Source organism: Amphiura filiformis, chromosome 1 (assembly GCF_039555335.1).
Source record: "Amphiura filiformis chromosome 1, Afil_fr2py, whole genome shotgun sequence".
Lineage (NCBI taxonomy): Eukaryota > Metazoa > Echinodermata > Ophiuroidea > Amphilepidida > Amphiuridae > Amphiura > Amphiura filiformis.
The window spans coordinates 70,322,128-70,347,625 of record NC_092628.1 but is presented as its reverse complement, the minus strand read 5'-3'; the positions used below and the strand labels follow the sequence as shown (position 1 = coordinate 70,347,625).

At 36.0% G+C, this 25,498-nt stretch overlaps 2 long non-coding RNA genes across 2 annotated transcripts in view; one reads left to right on the top strand and one right to left on the bottom strand.

The window, feature by feature from the left end:
- LOC140152305 (uncharacterized) overlaps positions 1–24,398 on the bottom strand; it is a 31,927-nt gene extending 7,529 nt beyond the window's left edge. The window contains exon 1 of the long non-coding RNA XR_011859016.1: positions 24,129–24,398. This is a non-coding gene — a long non-coding RNA (uncharacterized lncRNA). The remainder of the gene's footprint in view (positions 1–24,128) is intronic.
- LOC140152297 (uncharacterized) lies at positions 1,770–4,744 on the top strand. The gene is made up of 3 exons (XR_011859015.1): positions 1,770–2,112; positions 3,022–3,106; positions 4,623–4,744. It is a non-coding gene; the product is annotated as an uncharacterized lncRNA (long non-coding RNA).
- Positions 24,399–25,498: the final 1,100 nt, after the last annotated feature.

Here is a 25,498-nt window from a genome sequence, read left to right as displayed (position 1 = left end):
AAGAACGTTCGAAATAATCTCATAAAATTGTCCTGTGCGCATCTTTTAATATATTGTTCAAAATCCGAACCATCATGGATCGATCCATCACTGTTTTAACCATACAATATCTTTTAACAATTGTTTTTAATATTTTATCTTGCCGGAGACTCGCTGGTCGGGTATCTCCGTGTCCTAGATTTACACTGCCAGTTTGTTTTACTTTATATGTATTTTATTGTATGCTATAAATTCATGTATCATTATTTGTCTTTTGTATATGCAATGAGAATAAACTGACTTGCATATAATAGCTTATACCATGTATACGAACGGTTTTGAAAGACGAATGAATTTAGAATAAATAATCATTTACGTTAAAGATTTGACTTTTATGCTGACAATTGTAAGCAAGTATTAGATGTGACTACCTCATTTTCATGTAAAGTTCTTTTGTTCACTGCATGGAACATTTAACATTTTAGTCAGCCATCAGCGTTTAGCATGTGTATTGCAAAAAGCAGCGTCATATGTGAGGAACCCCACCCATTTTTAAGGGCGCTACCATTGTGGCGCTACTATAGTATTAGAGATGTTTTTTGTTTGTGTTTTGTAGGTTAAGTTTTTAACCATGCAACTCTATGTTAATTTGATTGGTCTGGTATAATAATTTAAACTTAAACACTACAGTATATGACCTTTTAAGGACATCGCGTCAATGCGTCGTCAAAAGTCATTCTATTTGACACATTTGAACCAGTTTTTTCACCCATAGTCGTGATAGGTAATCACTCCAATTAGCAATGTCAGGCGGACCCGATGGCGTTTCCGTAACATATCTGCAATATAGATTTTTCTCTTGATTATTTGTTTCAAAACAGTGGTGACATATCACTAGACATCATGAGATGGGATGTTTACGGGTGTACAAGTGCAAATGTTTGGTACCAATCTACATGACCTAACAAATAAACACAAAACCAAATAATACTCAAACAAATTAATACACCCATAATAGCATTAAACATGTTAAAGCAAGGGATTACGTGTGACACGACTATGGCGTGATCTTTATTAAAGTTACGAGATCAGTCTCGTTTTTAACTGAATTGATCATGACTGGTTTGAGGAAGACGCCTCACTACACCAAGAGCTATGAATAGGGAGCTGTAAGAAATGACAGAATATGAATTAGTTGTGTTTAATACCAAAAGAGTCTGTCTGTTTTGATTCATGATGATTTTCTTTAATTTTCATATACAGCAGCTTTGTCAGTTACGCCTTTGTTGCACTCATCTTACCAAATTACCATAATCAAACTGATCATTATCTTACCATGTGGAATTTGTAACGTACCCGCGCCTTCAATTTTCACTCCTCGGGCATGTTAACAGATACTAAGTTTACAAGCTGTTTCATTTTCATATGATACTTAAACATGTTGACACGATCCAAAGGTTGTATTTCCATCATTTTCCAGTACTGATGTCATCATTGTAATCATTATTATTTGACTTTTATTGAGTTTATTAAGAGGGTGGGTCGTGGATTTAAAACGCATAGATGATCAAGTGTTATTTTGTTTACAGCAGTCGTCTATGTTTAAAGAAACACCGTTCAACTTAGGCACCGGTACATGATAAATAAGAGCCTCAAGCACTGAAAACTTAAACTAGTCAATTACAGGCTGGACTAGCTTTAAACTAGTCAAACTGGTTAGTCAAGCCTGCTTGACTAGCTTAAGCTAGTATTTCAACCTAGTCAAGCCTGCTGGACTAGTTTTCAGCCAGCTGGACTAGTTTTTGATTAGTCCAGCTGGCATGACTAATGTGATTTGACCTGCTGGACTAGTTTTAAGGATTGACTAGCTTTGGTTAGTCCAGCGGGAAGTTAGTCAAGACGCCTGCTTGACTAGCTTAAGCTAGTCAATTTGCCAGTAGTCTGTGGTATGCGACCTCTGACCCAACTGAAATCTGTAAGCGGGGAAACATACATTTTGTAACTGTCAACTGCTGAGGTCAACTGGATATGGATACTGCTGTCACTTCACTATAGGCCTACAGAGAAACACTCTCAAGTTTTTGCCACAAAATGTCCTGGAATTAATTCATCAAGATTTTGTAGAACATGAAGGTAAGTCTTGCTTTGTGAAGGTTGCAATTTGTTATGATATTACATCAGAAACACAAAAATAGTATCAGCTCAGAATGCCAGTCACTAACCCTATATAATCATGATAATATGCACTATGTACAGCAGTGGTAACAGCACAATACAACATGCATACGTACTACTACTAGTAATTTTGTTGTTTATAGCAATCACGTGTGCACTATGATATTCTACAATGTACTTGCAATTGGCATGATTGGGCCTTGGTCATCAATTTTAGTATAAGTTCAAGTCTTGGCACCTTTATAATGATATAAAGGTATTGGTAAGCTATCCTCCAGGTTAAATTAGGGACTGCCTGTGTGGACAGTGTGTAGGCCTAATTATATATAACATAAGCCACCACTGGGGATGGGGGTAAAGTTGTGTACCGGTACTGTTTTTGATACTTTATTGTTTGTTGCTATAATTTATTCTAAATGAATTAGAAGAAAACTACTTGGAATAAAGTGAAATGAAATTGGGAGAGGGGGTGTTGGCTAGCCGAAAAAGGGGGGGCAATTTTGGCACACATTCATGGGGCACCTTTTAAATAAAATGATATTAAAAGCCGTAGGAAACAGTACGGAAATGCTATGTAAATTTTCCCGCTCGCAATATGTTTGCAAAATTGGATCCAAAAAATTTGGCATATAGGGGGGATTTTGGGTAGGCCAAGAGGGGGGAGGGGCAAGCATTTTGGGGCATGCCGTTTGGAAATTCCTCCAGGGGCTCTCAGGGCTCTCAACTAAGAAATGCTATGTGCATGGTCTGCAAAATTATTAATTATCACTTTCTTTAGAATAACAACCACGACCCAAACAATATCTACAGTCAACAGTTTGTCAAATTATACCATTTTAATGTCATGTATTTTTTTTTTCATAATAGGTTCTGTTCCTTTTTTGACGATGCAACCGTGAAGCTTGAAAGACTCAACATATACAGTCTGTAGGATTTCACTCAAATAACAAAGGTAATTGAAAAATGTATGACCAGATGACAGCCTCATCCCCCTACTGTTACAAATATCTGATCAAAATGAAGAATTTTTTTTGGCATCAGAAGAAAGCTTATTATATTAGCATGTTTAAATGTTATAAACTGTGGTTACCACACATATGGATCTCAGTGGCGGCACCTGGATTTTGGGTGGGGGTGGGGGATGGGGGAGTAAATTTCAGGGAGGGGGGGACAAAATCAACACATTTTGGGTTAAATTGCTGCAAAAAGTGAAAATTTGAGGGACCAAGAAAAATATGGGGGGGGGGGAGGAAATGCCCCCGTAGTGCCTCAACTATTGGTTTTATGGCCATTGTGAAACACATTTTTGCTGCTAAATGTTAAAACTGCTACTAGTGCAATTTAACTCAAAAGTCATCACGAAGAAATCAGAAATTAGTGTGATGCCAGCCTCAATGTGAGGTATCTTCAAAACACAACAGAATGTCAGAATCTGACCATGCCCTTTAAGACAGTACGCTATATTTTGTAAACACTGTCCCTGGTGGTGTAAGAACTTCCTTAAATTTTGGTGGTTTAATTGGTGGGACTATTACGGTATCCCCAAAGTGACATGGAAGGAAAAAACTTGGGGCCCGAGATTGTAACTTGGGGCCCCGACATCGTAACTTGGAGTCCGAGTTAGTAATTCAGGGCCCCGCAATACCATCTCGGATTCTCGGCTTAGCGGGGCCCGAGTTACTATCTTGGACCCGAGTTACTCAGTTGGGGGTCCGAGTTACTAATTCGGGGCCCTGAGTTACTATCTCGGGCCCCAAGTTACTATCTCAGGGCCTGAGTTACTATCTCAGACCTCGAGTTACTATCGCGGGGCCACAGGTACTATCTCGTGCCCCAAGTTACTATCTCAGACCCCGAGTTACTAAGTCGGGGCCCCAAGTTACTATCTTGGGGCCCGAGTTACTATTTCGGGCCCTGATGTACTATGTCGGACCCTGAGGTACTATGACGGGACCCCGAGTTTCTATGTCGGGACCCCGAGTTTCTTTGTCGGGACCCCAAGGGACCCCTGAGTTACTATCTCGGGCCCCAAGTTACTATCTCAGGGCTTGAGTTACTATCTCAGACCCCGAGTTACTATCGCGGGGCCACAGGTACTATCTTGTGCCCCAAGTTACTGTCTCAGACCCCGAGTTACTAAGTCGGGCCCCGAGTTACTATCTTGGGGCCCGAGTTACTATTTCGGACCCTGAGTTACTATCTCGGGACCCTGAGTTACTATCTCAGGGCCCCGAGTTACTATCTCGGGGCCCTGAGTTACTATCCCTGGGCCGCGAGTTACTAAGTCAGACTCCGTTTTTTTCCTTCCATATCACTTTGGGGGGTCCGTAGACTATGTATTAAACTGTAAATAAAGTTCTCGCTGACACAAAATATTTTTTCAGAAAACTGCCAGATGTGAAAGCAGGAATATTCATTTTGCCTATTAAAGTTTAACTAATAGTAACTTTTGTATAATTTGCTTTCAGGTGCTGCTGAAATGTAACCCAACTGTGGTAGAAATAGACTTCCAACAATTGCAACTCATCAAGAAGAAAATGCTGTACATCAGCCATGCAAAATAACGAGTTAAGACGTTACACAAACAAGTAGTGTGAAAAACCGGGGTGAAAAAAGAACCTTGCACTAATTTTGCCTGTCAAAGATGGATTTATCTGAATCATGCACATGAAACTTGTCTGATTGATTTGACAAACATTCAAAATGGATTCATCAAAACTTTTGATTGTGGTGACTTCATTATTGTGACAAACTTTAATGACTATTTTTCTCACAATCAGGCATTAAAAAAATTATACAATGCCCTTTCCGACCAGCGGTGGTCCGCTATTTCTAAGGACCACTATCTCTAAGGTTCGCTTTCTCTAAGGTTAGCAAATATGAATTGTAGATTTAAAAAAGGGACATCATGAGTTTGTTTGCTGGATGACTATATGCAATGACGTCACTGCCATATCAGGGTGAAAAATGGTATTATACCTATCCATGATGCTTATTATGTATGTTAATTTGTATGACATCTGGATAGACTCTATACTGTGAATTGTAATCAACATGATCAATATTAATGTTTTTAATCTGTCAACCCAAGCTGTTTTAAACAAAAAACAGTTAAGGTTTTGACAGATTAAATACATTTATAATTAAATTTATTTATTTCATAAACAGAAATCTTTGTAATTTATGTTTAAGGCTTTTATAATATGAAGAGTTGGGTATCATAATGTTGGATGCAAGATAAGAATGTCATAAAGTTTTTTCTAATGTTATTTTGGACTTTGAATTGTTTCTTATTTCAGAATCTATTGTTCTAAAAGAGGATAGGATACAGTCTGTGGTGGGTACTAGGTAGGCAGATGAAATGAGACAACATGGTCAGAAGAGAAAAATCAAAATCCTCGCCAACATGCAGGTCTAGTTCTGTACTAATTATTGGTGCTTGCTTTTGCTTCATATTTCACTATTTATGCTGCATGATTCAAGATTATCTATGGAATAATTCTTGTAAATTCATGCAGGGAAGCAATAAGCAAACATTAATCTATCTAGACTAAATCCACATGTGGCTCATTTACTTTCCAATTGTATAACCCTTATCAGACTGTATCCAATCTGCAACTGCATGCATGGTTTGCATTAGGTTTGCTCGGCTGGCTGGACTAGCTTGAGGTTAGTCGAGCATGTTAGTCAAGCCAGCTGGACTAATATTACATTAGTCCAGCTGGCTTGACTAGGGCTATGTTAGTCCAGATGGGCACCAGTTGGACTAACTTAAAGCTAGTCAATAACTAGTCGAGCGACTAACCTTAACTAGTCCAGCACGCTGGACTAACATCAAGCTAGTCAAAAAACTAGTCAAGCGACTAACCTTAACTAGTCCAGCGTGCTGGACTAACATCAAGCTAGTCAAGCGACTAACCAAAAGCTAGTCAAGCGACTAACTAAAAGCTAGTCCAGCATGCTGGACTAAGATAAGTTAGTCATCCTTGTTAGTCCAGCAAAAGTGACTAGCTTAAAGCTAGTCCAGGTGGGCACCATCTGGACTAGCTTTAAGTTAGTCCAGCTGACCAATTTAGGTTTTCAGTGCTCAACATTTTGTCTTTTTGAAATTATTACGATTTGTTGACAGAATTGCAATCCAGTTATCTAAGGAAAATAATATTCTTTTCTTTAAATTGAGTTCAATGTTCAGTGCGTTGTCCCAAAGACCTTAATTCAAGCAGGTTTTGAGAACACCAGGCATTGCTCTGAGTTGATACCGTGAGCTTTGTAATCATTCCGCTATCCAAACACACGCTCAGAAAAGTTTGCCCAACTTTAGTTAGGGAGGGCACAGCCCAACGTTGGGTAATATTTTGCCCAATGCTGTGTAAATTCCTTTACAAACGCAATATTGGGTAAAACATTACCCAACATTTTGCCCAACGTTGGGCTGTGTCCTCCTTCACCAACGTTGGGCAAACTTTTCTGATACATGTTTCGCTATTCTCGGTCTTTTAAAACATTCTTACAAAAATGTATGTGGTGGATAAGACTGGTGATTTTGATTCTTTTTAACGTCAAGACTGAAAGTCTTGGTGTTCCATCGCGGTTTGTTTGCTGCACACATATTTCGATCTCAACGCCTGTCTTTATGGAATAACGTTGACAAGCTTTTCGTGAGAGAGAAATGAACAGAAATTTAAAGTGACGACAGTATTACCTCTTCTTCAACATGTTCACTTCAACCCCAAGGCGTGTAATAGAAGATGACGAAAACCTACTCAGCCCAATGGACTCCATGGAAGAATGACACAACCCTATAGGTAAATGTGAACTTGATAGGGGCATCAAATTTTGATCATGAGTATGAATAATAACCAACTCATCAGATCTTGACAAATAATCATTGAGACTAATACAGCGTCTTCTTCAGTTCACCATGAATACTCTCATCATGACGAGAGGGAAGTGATCTTAAACTAGAATTTCGCGGTTCTCGGCTTGCGCGGTGTTCTTTTACCGATTGAAACAAGTGAAAGAAAGTGGTGAATCATTTATCATTATTGTGATATCGCGTTGTTTCAACAGTATAATTTAAAGGTATTAACATTTTGATGATAACTTATATAATTCAGATATAAATTAAGGTCATTATTGACTAACTGTATAATATCTGACATAGTTTCAGTGCCCCGTTACTTTGTACATGTGTGATATTATTTAAGTGTATCAAGAATCACTTTGAAATTCGCGCTCTCGTGAAAGTCGTACCACTCGCACGCACCCACTTTTCGTAATTTTTGTTTCCCCGGCTACTTGAAAATTACGGGAAATCACATGACTATGGTCCTAGTCCTACTTAATAAAAAAGTAACGCTATATAATGAACCGAATTGTTGCTCAACTATCCCGTCAAAACAGCCATCATAATCATCATAATAAACATCACCTTTGAGTCTTGCAAGTGAAATGTTTGGTTGAATTTTTCCTTTAATATAAATATAGCTAGATTGTTTGATGTATTTTTGCTATTATTCGGGGGTTCCAACCTTAACTTAAAGGGGAACAATGGCAATGTTGAAATGTTGAGTAAAATTACTCAGTAGCGCCATTTATTACGCAGCAAAAGCATTGATATTTATCTGTTCCAACTGCAATGACAACTCATGCATATTTGACTGGGTAGAATTGGGCATCTGTTCAGCTGGAGGGGCATAAAAAGTAGCACAACAACTCTTAAATTGATTTTTCAAAGCAGAATTCTAATGCCTATTTTAATGCATCCAAAAGTCCAGGGAAATTAATGAGGTATTATTGGAGACATTTTGTAATAAAGATAAAATGGACTTTTAAAAAACAGGACAAATTAAAACTTTAGAACTTTAGTACCAGTGCCTTCCCTATACTCTATGCCTTACTAATATTTGATAAGAATCGGGGTTTGGTGTTTATCGAAATAACGCTTTCTAGAATTTCTTGGCCCGGGGACACGTTTCTTTATGTACATGATGTATCGGGGAAAATATCAGATATAGTTTCAGTTTAATGGCTTGTTTGAGATTGATTTTAGGATGTCTGAGCGAAATATTAGATTCGTAATGATATCGATGATTAGTTTTGTATTAAAGGCTAGCTGACTCAATCTCTAAGGAACAAGAAACAGTTCAATTATGCACCATACTTTCAGAGAAACGTATAGGCCCCTACTTACAACAAATTCGAATTTATAACAAATTCACAAACTTTTAAGTTTGATTTCATTAAGTGTAGTAGAAGGGCAAGAGGAGTAGAGCAAGTTTGCTTTATAAAATTAATCACATGACCACTAAACAGAGTAAAAGCAAAGTTTAATGCAGCCCTTCAAGACGACGACAAAAGAAGGAAACTCTTCCATATCGTTTGTTCATTAAATTTGATTTTTTTTATCAAACCACAAAAGGACAATCCCAGCTGTAGAAGTACCGTGTTCAATGGCTGTTTAAGCAAAATAATTTTAATCGTTAGTTTCTGCGGATCAATTCAATTTTATTTTAAATCATGTTTTGGTTTATCCTACTACAAAGGTTATAATAAGTTAGTAAGAAAATCCTTCCTATCAAGTGAATGATTGACGTGAAAAGTAGCATGGATTAAGAAATATACTGAAGTACACTACTTTGAAACATAAAGTTGAATTTGAGGTTAGAGATGATTATCGATAAATCTGACACCGACTACTTCCGCTCGAATGTCATTGGTATTTGAGAACTATGATATAAATAGATATACTTCATCTACAAAATTTACATCTAGTTACGTTTCTTTTATGAATTTCACGCAACTTTAATTTCTTTCTATTTTCAGTGTGTAAAAAGACATGATATAATTTACTTTCTAACGTTTACCGTGGAGGTAGTCGGTCTTTTACTACCAAATCGATCTGAATACCAGATTTAATACCTGGGTACTATGAGCTGCACTGAATGGAATGTTGCCAGGTGCAGACAGTGAAACTATTGTATTCCTGGTAGTTTAATATACCGCCTAATTGATATATGTGATGCGATCAAGCAAAATCAGTCGGAACTCGGAAATATTAAATTTTCAGTTTCTTATAGGATAGTAAAAAGCATTTACAAAGCTGGATTTTGCAGAAAACCCCATTGAAATTGAACAGCCAGTTCCAAATATATGAGCAATTAAGGAGCTTCCAAAACAACAGGAAACAAAAGGAAATAGTTCTTTTGTTTGGCTATATCTCAAAATCAATATTTCCGAGTTCCGACTGATTTTGCTTGATCTCATCACATATGAGTACTAGAATTACATTCACTTTATGCACCGGATGGAACGTTTCCAGTTGTAGTAAGTAAAACTATTATATTTCTGGTATGTACCTTACTGCCTAATCGATATGAGAACCATAATTACAATGACATTCTCCCCGGGATGAACTACGAATGGGTTGTAGGTAAAACTATTGCAGTTGGTGAAACTATTGTATTCTTGGCATGTACCTTATCGCTTATGTATACCAGTAATTACAAAACATGCCCAGGGTAGGAGCTAAAATAGATGTAATACTTCCAGGTGCGCAAGGTGAATCTGTCTTATTCCGGTATGTAACTATACCGCCAAATCGATATAAATACCAGAATTACAATACATTAATCTGGGTGTGAGCTACACTGGGTAGAATGTGGCCACGTACGTGCAGAAGTTGTATTCCTGGTATGTACCAATACCAGTTGTAACTATTGTATTCCTGGTATCAATACCACTAATCGATATATGAATACCAGAATTACAATATTCACCTGAGTATGAGCTGGAGATGGAATATGACCAGTTGTAGTTGACCACCACTGGTGTGCGTAGACTGGTTTGAGTGCGTAAAATATTATTTTGAAGTGCAAAAGACAATATGCACTGGCAATGAATATCTTTAATTTAAACTATTTGACAATGTCTGAAAATAAACTGAATTCTATCGGTCTAGGAAAGCGTGACAAAGCAATGAAGTCCATACTCTCTCAAGAGAAATATTGGCTTTCAGAAAGAAACGAAGTTAAAGGTACCAAGCAGTATACCAAGTGAATACTAGCATTATACTTCACCAAGTACATGCAGTACCTGGGTATGAGCTGCACTGGATGGAATGTGGCCAGGTGCAATAGTTGAACTGAACTATTACATTCCTGGTATGCACCTTACCGCCGAATTGATCTGAATGCTATTACAATACATTCATCTAGTAGTATTACCTGGTTATAATCTACTCTGGGTGGATTGGGACCAGGTGCAGTAGTTGAAACTATTGTATTCCTGATATGCACTCTACCGCCAAATTGATTTGAATTGATGACAATACAGTCACCTAGTTCCTGGTATGCGATGCACTGGATGGAATATGTCCAGGTTCAGTAGTTGAAACTATTGTATTCCTGGTATGTACTAACTACCAATACCACCTAATCGAAATGAACACCATAATTACAATACATTCACCTGATGTGCAGAGGATGATGTGGGTAGTACTTAAAAGTACTACCCAACACCCTACTGGGTTATCTGTGCAGCAGCAGAGCTCTGCTATACTGCATAGGAGTGCATGGTTAAATTTGAATTTGTACAGCTATATTTACATTAAAAACACTGTGAATATGCTGGTCGATTTCACATTTTATGTTCTACAGAAGGTGTGAATTTATATCCTTTAAAAACACATCACTTTTGTTCTGAAATCGACAAAGTCATAATGACACACACACACAATTTTAAAACAACATCTTTTGCACAGAATTCAATGGGATTTGAAAAGTAAAGTGGCAGTTGAAACTCTGGTGATAACACCTTTTCAGTGCATGATGGGAAATCCTTAAATCATCCTCTGCCTGATGTATGAGCCATACTGGGTGGAACATTGGCAGATGCAGTAGGTGCAACTATTGCATTCCTGGTATGTACCCTACCACCAAATCGATACAAATACCAGAAGCACAGTGCATTCACCTGGTTATAAACTACACTGGATGGAATCTGGCCAGGTGCAGGAATTGAAACTATTGTATTCCTGGTATGTACCTTACCGCTAAATCGATCTGAATACTAGTAATTTTTATACATTCACCTACTACCTGGGTATGAGTTGCACTGGATGGAATGTGACCAGGTGCATTAATTAGTATCCTTGGTATATACATAATTGGCTAATCGATATGTATACCAATAATTACAATACCTTCACATGTATAAGCTGCACATGCTGGATGGAATGTTGCCAGGTGCAGTAGGTGAAACTATTTAATTCCTGGTATGTACATAACCGCCTAAATCTATATGAGTATCAGAATTACAATACCGGCACCTGTTTGAGCTGTTATGAATGAAATGTTGTCAGGTGCAGCTATTATGGAATGCGGCGGCGGTTGCCAGGTGGTGAAATTGTTTAATTCCTGCTATGTTTACAAAATGGCCGACGAAACCCTGATAACCACATAATTATAATTGCATGGACACTGTTTCGCAACCATTCGGTAATGATGTCGTTTAGGAGATTTTTGGTACTTGTTTAGTTGATGAGTTCTATAAAATGAAGATAATTATCACTGATTAGGGGCTTATTCGTGATTCGTGATAGAGTTAAAAATTGATTGGAGTGTCTTCAATAACCTTGATCGTGTCCACTCTTCATGCAAGTCAATATCCATATTAATGCCTATTGGAGACCTACATACATTTTGTAGTCACAGTCATACTACGGACAGATGATACTCCAATATAATTGTAGCAGGAAAATATTCAAATATAATCTCTCCTCAAAGTTCAAGCTCTATGAATCACCTTTAGACTCCCAAACTAGACACAGAGGATGCACACACACCTGATGTGCACATGTATGTACTTTTTAACATAGGGTTGTCCGTGATAAGGTTGGTTTAGAGGCTACAGATCCGAGACGCCGTTACCATGATTCGCTGTGACAGATTCAGCGTCTGGTTCCCACCAAATAATATCTGAGTTTGGCTTGCTAACGAATCTCATGAAAATTACTCAGACTCTTGGAGATTTAGACCGGATTTAGATATCTCCCTTGATGATGAGAACCTTTACCCAATGATAATTAATAAAATCAAGACCAAGTGATAAACGGATCAATCAAACGTCGCAGCTTTAAAATGGGAAAAATACCAAGTACATATAGCTTTCTTTATTCTTTCGTTTCTTTTTGAAAGCCAATATTTTTTTTGAGAGAATAAATGGACTTCATTTCTTTGTCACGCATTCATTCCTATAGAATAGAGAGAATCAGGCAGGTTTATTTTTCAACCATTGTCAAATAGCTTTTAAATATATTCATTGCCAGTGCATATTGTATTATGCACTTAAAATACTATTTTACGCACTCAAACCAGTTTATACGCACACCATTAAATGTAGACACTTTGATTTGATTTGATTTGAGTTTATTAAGCATATCATCGTAAGAGTCAAATAACATATTGCACAGAACATATATACAAAAACATAATTATTATAAAATACAAATTAAAACATAAAAATTGACACGATAATATGCCAAGGATATCCCTTAAAGTCAGCGACTTATTTCCAAAGGGGTCCTTATAACTAACAATGAAAATATACACGTGATATATCTAGTCACTCTTTTCTTTAAATATGTTTTTTCTTCCGAGTCTCGTGTTTAATTTTATTCTTATCTATTGGATTTTTCTTTTTTGACATTTTCCTTAGAATAAACAAATTACTGAAACAGCTGTGATTAAAGCATTTAAATACTCTTACTACATGTACTACTAGTAGTAGTAAGTAAAATTTGGATACAAGTAGCTATACAAAAATTACAAGTGGTACAGATATTCTACATGTTCTAGGAAAACTCTTTGTACCAGCGTATTCAAGAACGAACCCTAGCCAACTTTCTTTGGAGAGGAGGGGGGGGGGGGAGGGGGGGTCCTCAGAGAACCAATATTTGTCTTCGACCATTGTGGCATACTACAAAATGACCAATGAGAAAGAATACTAACAATGGACATGATGGGAGCGTGCAGTTTTTTGCCTCTGGTCTCTTACTGGGAGTCTCTGTAGAGCTGAACAAACAATCAGGAACGCCAGCACAGACAATAGAAATTACAATGAGAAAAATCGGTAAGATAAGAAAATGGATAAGAAAACGTTTAAGACATCTTAAAGATTCAAAAGCACATCAACATGAGATGTCAACACCTAATTTATACAGGCGATATGTGATGGACTTTCATTAGACTCCTTCATTACATTTCAGCACTTCAACATTCAACACCAAGACATTATTAAAGTACCCGTGAAAGCCCCTCAAACTGGTACATGTAATCATTGAAATTGTAACTGAAATAAAAGAATATATCAACGAAGGTTGACAGAAATATAAAGAAAAGGTTTACCATCTTCACTTCACAGCTGCCACAACCGAACATTTTTTATCAAAAACTGGGAAAACTTATTAGGTAGCACTACGGATTAGAATGAGAAATAGTTTTGACATCTCACCTTTTTAGATGATAAATAAAACCCTTGTTTTCCTCACTTGCATAATGAAGAAGGCATTGATACCATGGGTAGGGGAAATTACCTGTTGTTACTTGATACGGGTATTACGGCTGTAATTACACACCGGGATGAAACAACATCAGTTGGATCACAATGTTAGCTCATGATGTAGGTTCGAATTTGTGCACCAAAGAAAGAAAGATAGAGAGAAGGAGAAATCTGTAGTTTTAAGAAGTTTGAAGGAAAAACAAAATAAAATGATATTATTATTATGTAAAGAATATAGCAAATATATCTTTGAGAGAAATAATAACAGGCTTTGGCCGAAAACAAATAATATGTAAATTGGTTCTCGACCCCTCCCCAGTCCCTCCTCCGGGGTTTGTCAGGTTTTTGTTTATTAGATTTTCAAAAATTTTAGGCTGTGGAATGCTTAAAGAAGTTTATTAGAGAACAAAGATCACTTCCAAAGTCTTTTTTGTGGTAAAGGGGGTTTATCCCTCAGAATCTCACATTTGAAAAAAAAGAAAAGAAAAAGGGCCTTCTCCTTTCATCGAACACTGTTGGAAAAGACCGGAAACTAATGCTATTTTAAATTGAAGAAGAAAATCTCTCTCCTCCTCCCTCCCTCCCTCATGAACATGATCAAGCAATTCTCTGGACGAGAACCAAAACATTAATTTTATACAGCCTGAATAATTTTACAAACTGATCACTGAAACTAGTTTAGGTATATGTCCAGGTAGAATAAGGATTACTTGTAGCATCCACATGTACACATGATAATACAAATGAAGTGAAATAAATACCAGAGTCTATTCAAATTGAGATAATGATCCTGGTGAACTGGTGAATGTGCTATGTGCTGTATTAAATTTTATGAATTGGCATGGCAAGTGCAGTTGCCCCTCTAATGTTTTGAAGCTTTTAGTCGAACTAATTTAGCTATTTCATCATAATTCATGAAAAAATTCATCCTGGCCAAGTTCTCATTTAGGATCCTCCTTTGAATTTGAACAGACCTGTTATTGTTTTCACTTTATTTGTATTCATATTCTTTGCACAAGTGGATACTACAAGAGATCCTCACCGTGCCTGGACATTACCCAAAATAGTTTCAGTGATCAGTTTGTCAAATTGCTTCAAGCTGTGTGCAATTAATGTTTTGGTTCTCGTCCCGAGGATTGTTATAAATTGATGAGGGAGGGAGGGGCTATTATTTCATCCCAAAGAGATGCATTTGCTCTTCTTTGTTTTATCATCCTGGGCATAAGTGCCACTGCATATATGTGATGTGATCAAGCAAAATTAGTAGGATATATTGATTTTCAGATATAGCCAAACAAAGACAATAATTTCTTTTGTTGCATGTTGTTTTGGAAACACTTCAATTGTTCATATCTTTGGAACTAAATGTTCAATTTCAATGGGGTTAATTCTGCAAAATGTAGCTTTGCAAATGCTTTATACAATCATGTAAAAACTGAAAATTTGCTGAGTTTGCTTAATCACACCACATACGAGGTCAGTCAGTATATAATGAGAGTTAACTGGTAACCCCATACCGTATTACATGAATTATTTTCATGGCATTTCTCTGTGATCACATAAACATTGTACCATTTTCTTTCAAACAACACATGTAAAATGTTATCACACACTTGATTACGTAACAGCATTAGCATAAATTCAATGGACTACATGTAGGGACACTGCCACATCACGCAAAAAGGCGGGCCTTTTGAATTACAGTACTGGGCATATGTTTTAAACGTCCGAGAACAACAAAAGTACACGGTGCATATAGCTAGTTTTGGGCAGGTATAAGCGCTAAGTCCAGGGTCTGCCTTTGGTAAAATATGATAATTGCCATTAAACCTGGTATGGGATGTCATTGACTTTCAACAACTTTAGGACTTGAAGGGAAGCAACGTTATTCTACAAAAAATGGCGAAAATGAAAAAGCATTTATTACAAATGACATTAATTATCTCCAAAATGAAACGGATTAAAATATAATGACTGGTCACGTGTGAGAGCTAGTACTTAGTATGATGATAACTGATGCAAATCAAACAACAAACTACGCATGCGTAGGTGGGATGACCGATACAACATGCTAAAAATGTATGAAAATTGCAAAATTTTATGTAAATAGGACTTAAAACATTACAAAATGCTATGTAAATAGAAATTTAATAATTCATGTGATTTTTATGGATGATCTCAACCTCAAATGAACGGAAAGTTTTTTAAATAAATTTCTCAAATAAAAGTCAAACGATATTAAACCTTTGTCTCTTTACCACTACTTTTTGTAAAAATGTAACAAGAAGAATATCACTTATATTTTAATCACGGTTTAAGATATTTTCTAGGGTGACTCCTGTTTTAATGTTTGGGGATTAGTCAACAGAACTGACAAAAAATTAATTTCCACGTTTGCTATTGTTGGCAATATCAAAATGTTTGTAGAAAGAAAAGCATTGATTTTGTCAAAAATAACACATAATTATTTGACCACACATTATAAATAAACTAAAACCTTTTCAGCCCAACAAAGATGGTTTAATGAGCTGGAAGTTTGTGTTCTACTGCTATTCCAAAAGGCAGCATTCTCCATACTTTAATTTCCGAGAAAATCTAAAATAAACAACAATACCTCATTTCAGCCTCTTATTTCCCTTAACAAAAACGACTCATTTTCAGCCAGTAAACCATTGATTTTATACTAATGCTGTTACGCAATCAAGTGTGTGATATTATTTTTACATGTTGTTTGAAAGACATCGGTACAGTGTTTATGTGATCACAGAGAAATGCCATGAAAATAATTCATATATGGGGTTACCAGTCAACTCTCATTACATACTGACTGCCCTCGTATGTGCAAGTACATGTCGGTTCAATCAGGGCATAGTTTCTCACTGAAAGTATTCCAAATTTAGTCGAATTGTTGCCAACTTTTGAAATTATTATGACACATTTGATGTATTAGTGCTGCCATTCTACCAAGATTTGCAATCGTTTCTAAACCATACCATGATTAATGGTGGTGGTGTGAAGATGCGATGTGCGTCATGTTTCCCACATCAGTATGAGAAAATGACATGAAATGTTTCGAAATTTGCAAACAGATTCAAAAATTTATATAAAATGTGACCAAAGAACCTAAGTGAAAAAAAAAGACCAAGATGAAATTTAAGTTTAAAAGCTCAATATTGTAAGAAATTGATCTTGACTGCTTTAAAGGGAGTCTCCGGTAATCATATTATTGATGCCTTATATGTTGGAAAAATAATTATCAAGCACGAATCAGATGGTTTTATTTAAAATAAACTCATATTGACCATAAGAATAAATAAAAACAGTCGGCTCTCAACACGCGATATTCAAAATTCCTGCGCCAAAATTGTCTAAGTGCAATGACGTAATGGTTATTTGTGCTCAATTGTCGTCAGCCTTCATTGTATTACTGGGACGTCATTGCACTGGGCAATTTTGGCGCCCGGGAATTTTGAATATTGCGTGTTGAGAAATTGATGTTATTATTCGTTTTTATGGTAGTTTGTTTTAAATATTATAACCATGTGATTCGTGCTTGATAATTATTTTTCTTGCATATAAGGCATAATGTTGTGATTGCCGGAGACGTCCTTTAATTAAGATCAATTCGATCCCTTCTCACAGTTATCGTTGAGGGCGCCCTTATGATTGATCCTTTGCAATACTAGTATGTTTTGCTGATAAGGAAGTTTATATAAAATCATATAAAATATATATAAAATCAGTTTATATTGAATCAGGATAATTTAAGTCTCGGTGAGTACATTTGAAGTTTAAAATCGCAACGAAAAACAATAACAAAATAAATGTATTCAGCACTTAATTTGGCGCGTGCCGAAATTGTCTAAGTGCAAATAATGACTTAAGCCTAATGGTTATTTGTGCTCAATTGTCGTCAGCCTTCATTGTATTACTGGGACGTCATTGCACTGGGCAATTCCGGCGCCCGGGAATTTTGAATATTTCGTGTTGAGAAATAGATGTTATTATTCGTTTTTATGGTCACTATGAGTTTGTTTTAAATATAACCACGTGATTCGTTTTTCTTGCATATAAGGCATAATGTTGTGATTGCCGGAGACGTCCTTTAAGATCAATTCGATTCCTTCTCACAGTTATCGTTGAGGGCGCCCTTATAATTGAAACTTTGCATGTGTTTTGCTAATAAGGAAGAAAATCAGTTTATATTGAATCAGGATAATTTAAGTCTCGGTGAGTGTATTTGAAGTTTAAAATTATTTAGTGCGTTAAACAATCTTCATCAATATTGTTATTGTAAAAAATAAAGTAAATTAATCCTAACACTTTTGGGTGTTGGAGTGTTAGAGTTTAAGTAATGTAAATTTGAACTTGACAAGCCCATTCCCTTGGTTGTAATTTTCTCAAATGTTGGTAATTGCATTGACGCCGGTCAAATCCTTCGCGGACTTCTCCGGGCAATCCATCGAAAAATATCCTTGCGGAATTCCACATGGGAGAAGAAAAATGAGCAAACAAAACACGTCATATAACTTTTTTTTATTTCATTGTATCCATTTGTTTGTCTTTAAAATTGCACAAAATTATCTTAGTTTTCTTGAATATTATTGTGCCAAAAAGTAAATCACACTTTGTTCAACCACTTTAATTATTGATATATTTTACTTTTGTTCCTTGATGTCAACTATAATCAGGTTATCATGGTTATGTCATTTGTTCATATCATTGCTATTATGCTCATTGTTGCATTGTGCACATTGCATTGTATTGCCCTGTTGCGTTACATTGCATTGCACTGCCGTAATTATCACGGGCAGAGTTTACACCTAATATCTAATATATGTGCAGTATTTCAGTCCTAAACTCAAATGTGATGCGATCAAGCAAAATCAGTCGGAACTCGGAAATATTAAATTTTCAGTTTCTTATAGGATAGTAAAAAGCATTTACAAATCTGGATTTTGCAGAAAACCCCATTGAAATTGAACAACCAGTTCCAAAGATATGAGCAATCAAAGAGTGTCCAAAACAAGAGGAAACAAAGGGAAATATTTCCTTTGTTTGGCTATATCTCAAAATCAATATTTCCGAGTTCCGACTGATTTTGCTTGATCGCATCACAAATGTTGTTGTAAAGAAAAATATTAAATTCATAATTGTTACACAATATGCATAATATTATAATGTCATTTGCGTGCGAAAAGAGACTTTGCCTTCTTGAGCTTGGCCTGGTCATCCATCGACGCGTACAGCCTGCTCTTGCTGTATACACGTGAAAGCCATTATAAATACCAAAATGTTATGATAGGTTATGGACGCATTTATCATCTTCAAAATCTCTTGGGGTTGGATTGGTAATCGGAGAAAGAAAATCTATCTTGAACTAAAAAAAGAAGTCCTTAAAAACGCTGTAAGCTGAATTCGTTGCCAAACCTGAATCTGGCGGGTTGTTTTGCGCCGCTGCAAAACGCGTTGACCCATGGTCTTTCATAATGCGCCAGAATATTTTGGGTTATGAATCGAAACCATTGTAAAGGATTTTCTTGTTTGCCATGTTTGGGAAAGTGTCCCGTCGTTTCGATGTTGGAGCGGCATTTTTTAGAAGTTTCAAAATGTATCTTTTCGGGTCTTTCTAAGGCATCTTTTATCATCAATCAAAAGTGACTGTAAAAGCCTCGCGGGCGGGGGTGGGTAATTTTACAACATGCTCTTAAAAACTTGCACGGAATCAGATCATTATGAATCTATGAGAAACAAAATTTGGTTCTGAATGTAAGAAAAACAAGTCGGCTCCATTTAAGATCAACCGAGGCTCTAAAAATGTCTATATTTCCTCATAGTACAAGATGCTTTTGACCTATGACCTTTCAGGGGGCTTTCAAAGTTCCCCCTGGGGTAAATCTGGGAAGCTTTCGCATTTGGACTAGCCAATGTTTGTGAAGAAAACGAAGATGTTACGGTTTACTGATCTTCCGGTTGATCTTAGATCATACGCCGTTAAAAGCATCACTTCTTTAAATGTTTTTATATTAGAAGAACACACCTGGTCGGCAGATGCACAGAGAATGTTGTTGACAACAAAATGGGGCACTAGCTCTTAAAGAAAAATACCAAAAATACCAGCACCTTTGGGAACGAAAATATGTTAAGAAATGCAGAAATACAAAAGTTTCCACGCATCATCCTTTTGCATGCACGCAAACCTTTTTGTACAGAATACTGCTAATTTGAAAGTGAGCTAAAATATTGCTACGCAAGTTCAATTACTATGATTGCACGTTTCAATTAAGTTCTTAATTTTGATGACAACTTTCTAACTCCATAAGTGATATTGCATGTGCCTAGCTTTAAAAGCTCAAATCCTCTTGTTATTAATCGAAAACACTACTTTCACCCTCTCGCTGATATTTTGTGTCATAATTTGTGTAAGGTGTCAACATTTTCATTAACATTATGCTGCATTCACTGTATTCTGGTTGGAATACTTTGCTGATACTTGATCGACTTCCTCATGTTACGCGTAATTTTGTCCAAATGTTAGGCAAAATTTGCACGCCCAATTTTACCTGTATTTTCGACACGCCCTCCATGCCCTTGCTATCAAACAAATTACACGTATTTGTTTGTTTTCTGAATCCTGGTATGAGCACAATTAATTATTCGTTTGTTATTGAAGAGAACTCCCTATCCATTGAAACTCTGGAATGTTTCCAAATAAGACAATTATAAAACATTTGCCAAATAAGACGATTTATAAACACTTGAAACAATGCAAATGTTGCGAATATTAATTAATATTAATTCATTCGTTTTCGGATGTAGATGATTCCTTCTAACACATTCTTTGTGCTTGTGAAAATGCACCGAAAATAAACATTTTTGAACTGAACAATTTTGAAGAAAAAAAGTACTTTTTTGTCTTTTGAACATGTATAATACATAAATGCAAACATGTATAATACATAAATGCAAACATGTATAGTACATGTAGTGATGTACATGCATGTGCAATCAGTTTAGATCATGTAGTAATATCCACATTAGTATATTATTGAGCAAATTTGTATCTCTATACTCAAAAGTTTCCAAAATATTACACAAAGAAGGCAATTTTAACTCAAATAGTCCTGTCATATGCCATTATTCATGATTTGATGACAAATTTGCACCAAATACACATTTTCATAGAATATAATTTTTCTCAATTTGACCAGGGCAGGCAATTGCTGCCACTTTCAACAGGTTCATTGGCATTCACGTCGTCTGCTAATTATTTTATTTCATAATATCATGATAAGAAGAAAACCTCAAATCATCTCAAACATGCTCATCTGTCAGGGCACAATTCTTTGACCCCAAGTGATACCCTTATAATGGTATGACCTTTGAATTATACTCAGAACATCAAACATGAGGTCAAATTGTGAGAAAATGATTGAATGTTAGATGGAGTTATTGAATTTTTCCTTTGCAAGAGCATTTTGGGTCATGTGATCCTCATGAAATTAAAGATGCCAAACTGCTAATCATATGACAGATTTCAACTACCGTTTGAAAGGGTTGATCGTCAATATGACCCCAGTGGTCGCCATAAACATTTAACGAATATTACAGACATTTATTTATTTATCATGTGTGAATGTCATAGCAACAACAATATTTTATGAGCCAAAGTCATGATCATGAAATCCACAGAGAGAGATGGTTCTCAAGATGAGTGAGACTATTTATGACATTTCATTATCCATAAATTTGTACACAATCTCTGTCTGAGAAATTTTATTTTATGAGAGTAAACTTTCGATTTTTAATGTCATATTGTTTTAATTTGACACTAATGAGGTTGTTCAACAAGATTCATGAGAGTGTCAAATCATAATAACCAGTCAGTTCAGCGTAGTTTTCTCAATTTTATCTGGAGCAAGAAATATTATGACAAAGACCAGTTCATGTTCAGTAGTACAATATAAATATTGTTAAAGCTGATTTATTGCAGATATTTTATATTGTCAATTTAGGTAACTACAGGGGGTTGAATGGAACGATATTTTACACACGCAGATTTTCCACGGGATATAGAGTTGCCTTTCTTCACCGTGTTGTACGGGCGCAAGTGCACAAAGCACTGCTTTTGACGGGAAGCCAAATGTTTAAGCGATAAAGAAGCACCGAATTGCATTCATGACATTGGCAGTGGCGCTAATACAAAACTTCGGCATTGTGATAATTTCTGTTAAATTTGCAAACATAATATGTTATTTCGTTGGAAATATTTCTGACAAATTCAGACAAAATCATGTATATTTTCTCCGAGTCTTTAACATGTTTAATGTGCTCTTAATAAACTACTGCACCAAGTTGTGCTTCACCATTGATACTTTTAATCGCAAGAATAAACACTCTACTACTAGTATAAATCCTTAGTGGTTTTTTTTGTTTTCTCTTCCTCAATATAATTAATATTAATATTCGCAATATTGCATTGTTTCAAATGTTTATTGTCTTATTTTGCCAATGTTTTATAATTGTCTTATTTGCAAACATTCCGGAGTTTCATTGGATCGGGAGTTCCCTTCAGTAACAAACACACAAATAATTGTGCTTATACCAGGATTCAGAAAGCAAACAAATACGCATAATTTGTTTGATAACAAGGGCATGGAGGGCGTGTCGAAAACACAGGTAAAATTGGGCGTGCGAATTTTGCCTGACACTGGACAGAAGTACACATAACATGAGGAGAGCGTGGCCTAGCGGTTAAGGCATAGGACTGTGAACCCAAGGGTCAAGGGTTCGAATCCCAGGTCCGGCTCTTTGTGTCCTTGAGCAAGACACTTCACTCTACTTGCTTAGTGCTTCGGAGGGCACTTTAAGCTGTCGGTCCCGTGTACATGCATATTTTCTCACATTAATGTAGTGTGCACGTTAAAGAACGTCACAGGCTATTCGAAAAGAGCAGGGGATCATCCCGGTCATGTTGACTGTACTTCAAAATACACTCATCTACTCTAGGTTCCAGAGTAAAAATAAGTACAGCTTGTCTGTACGCAGTGCGACAATACTCATACATATGAGGGAGGCACTTATAAGGAAGAAGAAGAAGAAGAAGAGGAAGTCTCTATCATATCAGATAATGGCTTGAGTGTTATTGTACATCTATGTATACTGAGTTCAATTAATGATTGCATTTCAATATTGCGAATATTAATAGGCCCTATTAATTTATTCTTCGGATGTAGATGATTCCTTTATATTCACATACATAGATGTACAAGTACACTCCAGCCAGTCTCTAAGCAACATTTCCCTAAATACAAGATATACGGCTGGTATAATCACCTGATATCTTATAGCAATCTGTCACAGTTCATATTTATTATATCAAAAGTTATTAGTTATGTATTTGTGTAGCTATGTATATAAAAAACTGTAAAAGAAGAGCAAAGAAAAACAAGTTATTGTTTAAAATATCTATTAAATTTAATGGTTATTTTGCAGTATCATCTATAATTTCCCTACCATTCTTAATTTCTTTAATTGATTAAGTTAACCAAAGCAAACACTATATCACATGTGCACACAAAGTAACATAAGAACCCCCATATATTTTTATTACACATAAGATTAGTTTAAATATCGCACGAATTAATATTTTTATTAATATTTCATAAATGCTTTGTTTTATTGATATAGAGGATTATATAGGAGCCGGGTGTTTAAAGATTTCACCGTCCGAATGAACAGAATATTCACATAGATCTCCTATTTGATATGTTATAGCGTGCCGATTTCAGCTATGTATTTCCTTCCCTTTTCCTTTGACAATCACAACTTGCTAAACAAAATAAGGACATCATTCTATTTAAGTCACCTTTTGGTGGCTATTTTAATATCACATTTTGGTACTAAGCTTCACAATGTTGGTATACAAAGCGCTACAATCTTTGCCAAGATCTACTGCATGCGGAAGCACTGTACCGCCCCCATATTTGTCGGTAACGCAATATCGACGCCAAAAGACGTAAAAATTCCCTTTATTTCCAGTTATTGGTGATATTAAGAGGTGTGTTAGGTTAAACCTTATCCTCAACTCAATAAACGAAAGACCATTAAATGAATTAAATATGTTAAATTTAGAATGTTTAGAATTGCCTCCTCCCAGAACTACTCAGTCCGTACCATTATCATTCGGCATGAAGGCATGTGTTGCATCATAGACATGGTTGCATGCAACTTCAGAATATCGAGCATATTAAAATAATGCATTTGATTAAAATATTTGTACACGTTTGACTCCACTTCATTGACATCTCCTTTATAAGTGATTTGATAATTGTTGTTGTACATGTATAAGCTCTCTAAGAAAAGCCTCACTCAGATAAATGTGTATATGAATACACCATACAGAAGCTACTTACTTGGACCCTTACTTGCAGGCAACAATTTCGTACACATATTTATTCCAAATTAAGATCCAAAACAACGCAAGCAAACCAATATGGCGTCCGCAAAATATGGAGGCAAAATGCTTTAATCCATACTATTCCATGCTATTGAATGATCTGTAGACAAAATGGGAAAACATTTATATTATCACTCTGCCTAAACTTAACCATCTGTATGGGTAATAGCTTCTATAATGTGAATACCTTGGTATTACCATTTACTTGATTCAAAGTACTACTGTTATTTTTAACAGCTCATAACCGACTCTTGATATCACCCTACCATATAATGATGATGAGTTGGGCGCGTGGATATATCATCATCATTTGAACAAGAAGATGTTATACAGACATGGTGTAATCGCATGCCACACAGAGGTCCGCTGACCACACATCAACATATATAAAAACAATAGTTTAAAAACATGAATGCACTTTAAAAATGTTTTAACAATTTACAGATTTGACTTTTTGAGAGGAAAAATGAAATATTGAAGTTCAATCGTCTGTTTTTCGTCATGGTGTAACATGTGTAATGTAAGATCTGCGATTTTACATTGACCTTGGCCTAATATAATGTAGAGTTGTTGAAATGTTATTATGGGAACAACAGACGGGAGTTTTAGCATTTTATTATATTGTATTCAAACATAACATTATACTTTTGTGCTGCTTGTCAGTGGGGGCAAGAATAAGTGAAGAAAATAACGTGAAATAATGAAAGAAAATATCAAACCATGCTTTGAATAATTAAGATCCCATGATCGCTGTCCACGTCCAAACTGCAAAACAGATCATCAAATCATGATCAAATACAGATGGTGACTCCCTTACCTCAAGATGAACCCGTATTTTGTAGCTCAATTAATTAGAACAAAGACTGAGTATCTGTGATTAGAATCTTCGGTTGCAAGTGACAGTCAAATCAAGAAAAATTAAATAAACAGAACTTTTCAGTATTCTGTACATGATGTACTAACAATGATGATATGGTGACCTTGAAAATACTTTAAAAAGCCATCCAAAAGTATTTTGAAGTTTAACCCAGTTATATATAATTATTGCTCGTAGATCGTCATACATTACCATTGTGTAAATTTATTACCTTTTTGGATTTGTGATTTTACCTGATCTAATTGGATTAACAGAATATTTTACGACAAAGTGTTTCTTTTTGTCAAAAGACGCACCACCTTCTGCGCCAGGTTCTTTGAGGTACAACCCGCAATGGTCAAACGAGTCCATGACGAAAACATCCAACAGCGTGTGTACCCCGGCCTGGTTTGCCTTTAGTAAAGTCATTGTCAAATTTGTCATTGTTATCGGGCATTGCATTCAAAGTT